This window comes from Haliotis rufescens, unplaced genomic scaffold, assembly GCF_023055435.1.
Source record: "Haliotis rufescens isolate VD_foot unplaced genomic scaffold, xgHalRufe1.0.p SCAF_18, whole genome shotgun sequence".
Lineage (NCBI taxonomy): Eukaryota > Metazoa > Mollusca > Gastropoda > Lepetellida > Haliotidae > Haliotis > Haliotis rufescens.
The window spans coordinates 8,153,375-8,159,838 of NW_025963868.1; positions in this window are offsets into that span (position 1 = coordinate 8,153,375).

Genomic DNA, 6,464 nt, shown 5'->3' on the forward strand with positions numbered 1-6,464 from the left:
GTTTCCATCCACTATATGACACGCGGCAGACGCTTTGTTTCATTGCATCACAGCTGCGAAACTAGATAAAGGGAAGGGAATTCATTGAACAAACTGTAGATGATATCATTTCACCATTGTGGCAAGGCAAAATTTCATTTGAGGTCACATTTATCTCGAAATGATGTTCAGACAGGTGGATGATTTCTGGCATGTTGTAACATCTTCATAACATCTTCATCTTCATTTTTTGTTATATTTACACAATTAAATAGCACAAAGTGACGAAGACACGACGGTATGCAGGAAGTAAGGCATGGACATACGCACCATCTATTTTGCAAACGTACACGGACAATTAAATAGCACAAAGTGACGAAGACATGACGGTATGCAGGAAGTAAGGCATGGACATACGCACCATCTATTTTGCAAACGTACACGGACAATTAAATAGCACAAAGTGACGAAGACACGACGGTATGCAGGAAGTAAGGCATGGACATACGCACCATCTATTTTGCAAACGTACACGGACAATTAAATAGCACAAAGTGACGAAGACACGACGGTATGCAGGAAGTAAGGCATGGACATACGTACCATTTATTTTGCAAACGTACACGGACAATTAAATAGCACAAAGTGACGAAGACACGACGGTATGCAGGAAGTAAGGCATGGACATACGCACCATCTATTTTGCAAACGTACACGGACAATTAAATAGCACAAAGTGACGAAGACACGACGGTATGCAGGAAGTAAGGCATGGACATACGCACCATCTATTTTGCAAACGTACACGGACAATTAAATAGCACAAAGTGACGAAGACACGACGGTATGCAGGAAGTAAGGCATGGACATACGCACCATCTATTTTGCAAACGTACACGGACAATTAAATAGCACAAAGTGACGAAGACACGACGGTATGCAGGAAGTAAGGCATGGACATACGCACCATCTATTTTGCAAACGTAAACGGACAATTAAATAGCACAAAGTGACGAAGACACGACGGTATGCAGGAAGTAAGGCATGGACATACATACCATTTATTTTGCAAACGTACACGGACAATTAAATAGCACAAAGTGACGAAGACACGACGGTATGCAGGAAGTAAGGCATGGACATACGCACCATCTATTTTGCAAACGTACACGGACAATTAAATAGCACAAAGTGACGAAGACACGACGGTATGCAGGAAGTAAGGCATGGACATACGCACCATCTATTTTGCAAACGTACACGGACAATTAAATAGCACAAAGTGACGAAGACACGACGGTATGCAGGAAGTAAGGCATGGACATACGTACCATCTATTTTGCAAACGTACACGGACAATTAAATAGCACAAAGTGACGAAGACACGACGGTATGCAGGAAGTAAGGCGTGGACATACGCACCATCTATTTTGCAAACGTACACGGACAATTAAATAGCGCAAAGTGACGAAGACACGACGGTATGCAGGAAGTAAGGCATGGACATACGTACCAATTATTTTGCAAACGTACACGGACAATTAAATAGCACAAAGTGACGAAGACACGACGGTATGCAGAGAGTAAGGCATGGACATACGTACCATTTATTTTGCAAACGTACACGGACACATAAATAGCACAAAGTGACGAAGACACGACGGTATGCAGGAAGTAAGGCATGGACATCCGCACCATCTATTTTGCAAACGTACACGGACAATTAAATAGCACAAAGTGACGAAGACACGACGGTATGCAGGAAGTAAGGCATGGACATACGTACCATTTATTTTGCAAACGTACCGTTCCACGGCAGGTGAGGGAAACACACCTTTCATTCTGCACACGGATTTTAAAACGATTTGAAACTTGTTATTTCTATATTATACGGTCATTGTGAAAAAACAGTTAGGGACGCAACGCTCTACAGTGAATTGAGGCAACAGCGGCCTACCCATGTCCCTGCTAGAAGGTGTGTGATTTTGTCCAAGGATATAATAGGCAAACTAACACCACTACCAGTCTCACAGCTGAAACTTCCCTGACACGTTGACCATAATGCTGCAACGGCTTAGTGCCAAGCTTTTCAGTCGCAATAGGGGCGGTCGGGTAGCCTAGTGGTTAAAGCGTTCGCTCGTCACGCCGAAGACCCGGGTTCGATTCCCCACATGGGTACAATGTGTGAAGCCCATTTCTGGTGTCCCCCGCCGTGATATTGCTGGAATATTGCTAAAAGCGGCGTTAAACCATACTCACTCACTCACTTCAGTCGCAATATCATTGATATGTTAACCATGATTGTGTAGTCTTGAAAGGTAAACCAGAAAGTTGCTATAACCTGGTCTTGACTGACCACCGTATTGTTGTAATAATCTATATTCATGACATGTAACGATATAATTGCAATAGTCTAGCTTGACAGGAAATCGTACACTAGCATTAGTTTAGTCGAGACATGAAAAAGAAGAGGCAGCCTCACTGGTCTCCTTTAATCATGTGGGTAATTCCGTGAAAGTGGAAAGGCTATTTGATGGCTAATGAACGATATCAGTTCATCGATATGCCTGAAACATAAGTTAAAGGTCCTGGCAAAATTAACTTGTTCTGACTTTGCCAATCCGAGTGAAAAGTCCGATTCGTGTACATAGAGAAACAAATGAACATGAAGGAGTGCACAATTTGTGCCTTTCGAGAACCCTACATCTTGCCAAAATGTCTTTCCCCCAAGTCCAGCATTTCACGTACTTGTGATGACATTTGCTTTCATCTTTGTCATATTGCCCTGAACCTCGGAAGATAGATATGAAAATGTATCTATGGTCACCACGTTTTGTAACAAAATACCCACAGGTCAGGGAAGTCTTTTCCACATGTGTGTGATATGTGATAGTTACAAAGTTGTGAAAAATCAAATGCTTTGACCGAATTGAACATGGATCGTTTCAGAGATAGTAAAAGGTCAGGCAAATCCTTTGAGCTATTAGGAATCCAAATGGTGTTAATTCCACTTGTCTCAAATACCCGAGTTATTGCACTGAGAAGAAGAATTATCTCAAACAATTCTGGTCTATGAATGGTGTATGATATGACGAAATCACCAGTTGATACGAGGTTGTTCCGAAATTCGAGGAATCCGCACTGTCATTTCTGTAGAATTCTACTTGACTTGCTCCCGATCTTCGTGTATCAGCTGTAACAACTGGCCTGTTATGCTTTTTCAATTGGTGACATTCTTTATGGTAAAGATGACAAATTAATTTTATGTTAGTTATCTTGTGATATTTGTAAAGAGCACCAAGAGATATGTGATAAAATAAGCCGATATTCTGTATATCTGGCTCAGTTATTGTTTATATCAATACAGCAACCAAATCATATGGTTTTCCATAGGAAAAGGATTGTACCTTATATAACAAAACACTATGCAATAACATGGTGTCATAGATCCATATCTGACGCCAAAATAAGTATCATTGATATATCATGTTCTTTCATTACATATTCGAATTTCCCCCAAGCCACTGATTTGAGATTATAAAAAGTGAGAACTATTTTTTTAAAAACACTGGTCATGGTTTGTACACCACAGTATGTTTTCTATCCAAATAGGCCTTGGCATTACAAGGTCTCATAATAAGTACTGATTAATAAGGCAATGTAATTTTTGACAGAGACAACAACTATTTTTACAATATTTACATCATGGATGCTACTCGTACTTAAATAGATAGAAGATGAAGCAATTCATTTTGTTCTTAGATAATTTATTAATCAATCATCACTGTGAGGTGAGGTGGTGAAATTGGGTTTAACGTCGCGTCCAAGATTATTGCAATTATATAGCGACGTGCATGCACGTGTATGTATGTGTGTGGCTGCTTGTACTAGTCCGGACTGATGCCGATTTATAGTGCTAGCTCACTGAGATACCATGCCGCAGTTTAACATGAATACCCCACTCAGACACAGTATACTGACTCCGAGCCGACCAGTCCTTGTTTTAGCCCCTTAATGCCGAGCACCAGACAGGGTAACAACAAGTACAATCTTTTAACGTCTTTTTGTATGACGCGGCCCGGGATCGAACCCTGGACCTTCCGCTCTCCGGGCGGACGCTCTACCACAAGACCACGGAGGCGGTCTCATCACTGTGAAGTGTATTGTAGGCCTATCGAACTATCTGCGAATAGACAATCTATCTATACCTCTTTTCTTTCTTGGGGTAAGACCATGATGTATGTTTGAGGATATTGAGCACATCGACTCCATAGACGCAAATAAATCAATTCTTATTATCAAATACGTCGAAAATAATAACATCAAAGACTGCTTTATTTAGCTCACGAAAAAATGTAGATAAGAATACGAAATCAATGACATCGTTCAGCACAGTATTGTAACACAAACCCTTGCCGTTCTTATCGACCTATAGCTTTCTATTGAATATTGAAATGGTTTTGCTGCTTTATTTACAGCAGGAAACTGTTGTCTGCTAGTGGATGTGGACTATTTCTTTTGTGCAGTTGTTTGTGGTTCATAGCATAACTTGGAACAAATACGTTGAAAGAGAGTATACATACTCTCACTTTTGCATTGTATTCGTGCAAGTGTCGTGGCATCATAAAAGTATTATGTCGAAGGCATTCATCTCCGCGTCTACTTACGATCTTCAACTTAGTGTTTCACATTAGAGTAGCCCCCCATGGGTTTAAGATGATCTATCGTTTCATATAATCATCTCGAAGAAATCTGGGCTAGTTATTGGCAGACTGCAGCTCGAGAGAACAGTCTGGTCGAATCATCAATGATATATTCATACGTCATCCTAACCAGTTTATAACGTCTTTTGTAACGTTAGATCTCGATAGTGTATATGTGAAATACATGAATTGTGCTTATTCGCTTTTGCTCGTTGAAATACGCTCGTTGTAATAAAACGCTATCTAACGGAGAAGAATGTAATAGTGTATTTTTTACCCACTGAAACTTTGCACATCATCAAGATTCAACGTCGAGAAGCCGACGTTATCAAGTTGCTGTCGCTCGTTTAGAAATACACTCTTTGTAATAAAAAAACCGCTTTCTATCGGGGAGACTCGTTTATATATTCATTGTTAATTTCTAAATCGATTTGTATCTGCAGTTTCCGTAGTCCCTGTTAGGCCAGGGACAATGTGTTACAATGAACTTCAGACTTCCACACTTCAGCGGAATGACGCACATATTACAGTTTGTATTCATGAACTCAAACAGTGGGTAAATACAGTGTACACTGGACACCTGTCACAGCGGCGTGGTGCCAGGATGTATATGTTTTGTAATTAATCACTGTTTCTAAATCTAGTCACAATTTTTACTACTGAGTCGAATTCCTTATAAACGGGGCGGTCGGGTAGCCTAATGGTTAAAGCGTTCGCTCGTCACACCAAAGACCTGGGTTCGATTCCCGACATGGGTACAACGTGTGAAGCCCATTTCTTGTGTGCCCCACTGTGATAGTGCTGGAATATTGCTAAAAGCGGCGTAAAACCATACTCACTCACTCACTTATAAACTGTTTGAATGACGTAAAAATAGCCCCTGGCTCTTCGGTTTTCACATTACCTTGACGTTCATTTTGACATCGCAAGACACGTCAACGCCTATTTTTATCAGAAAATATATTTACAGCATGCATTTTAGTTTCTTACTGATGACCTGTTGCATACATATGTACATGTAGCATGCAGTGTATACTTTGTTTGCAATTACTAAGGAAACATACCAAGTTCCTGTATATATGCAAACATGTATACCAGTCATTATCGTTCTCGTGGAATGAGGGAGGTAACTCGTTAAGTGTTTGCATCTCAGAATTTACTACAATGCAGAAGTATCAGTGAGTCGGTCTGCACGCATGCATGAGGTGAGATGAAATTGGGCTTAACGTCGCGTCAAAGGTTATTGCACAGCGGGTGTGTTTGTGTGTGGCTGCTTGTACTAGTCCGGACTGGTGCCGATTTATAGTGCCAGCTCACTGAGATACCATGCCGCAGTTTAACATGAATACCAGTCATACACAGTATACACCCCGAGCCGACCAGTCCTATTTTTAGCCCCTTAATGCTGAGCGCCAGACAGGGTAGCAACAAGTACCATCTTTTAACATCTTTTTAGAGGTTAAGGCGCTCATGTTCTTTCAATGAAGATTTCAAAAATGGTCACATGACTTTTGATCAAAGTTTAATTAGTATTACATAATCTAAGACCTCATAATCGATTCAGGAATTCATTCACGTTCCACGGTCCAGACGTCTAAGGCACCGAATTGCTGTTCAGCGTTGCATCCCTTGGGCACGCCTGAAACCTATGATTATGGGATCGATTCCCGGCTCGACGCGATTATGTTTCTGGGTTAGTCAGCACCACGTCCGTGGTCGTTGGTTTCACCAAAGTGGTAAACATCAGAGGCCTGCATCACTTTGTGCTTTCCTTTCACATGG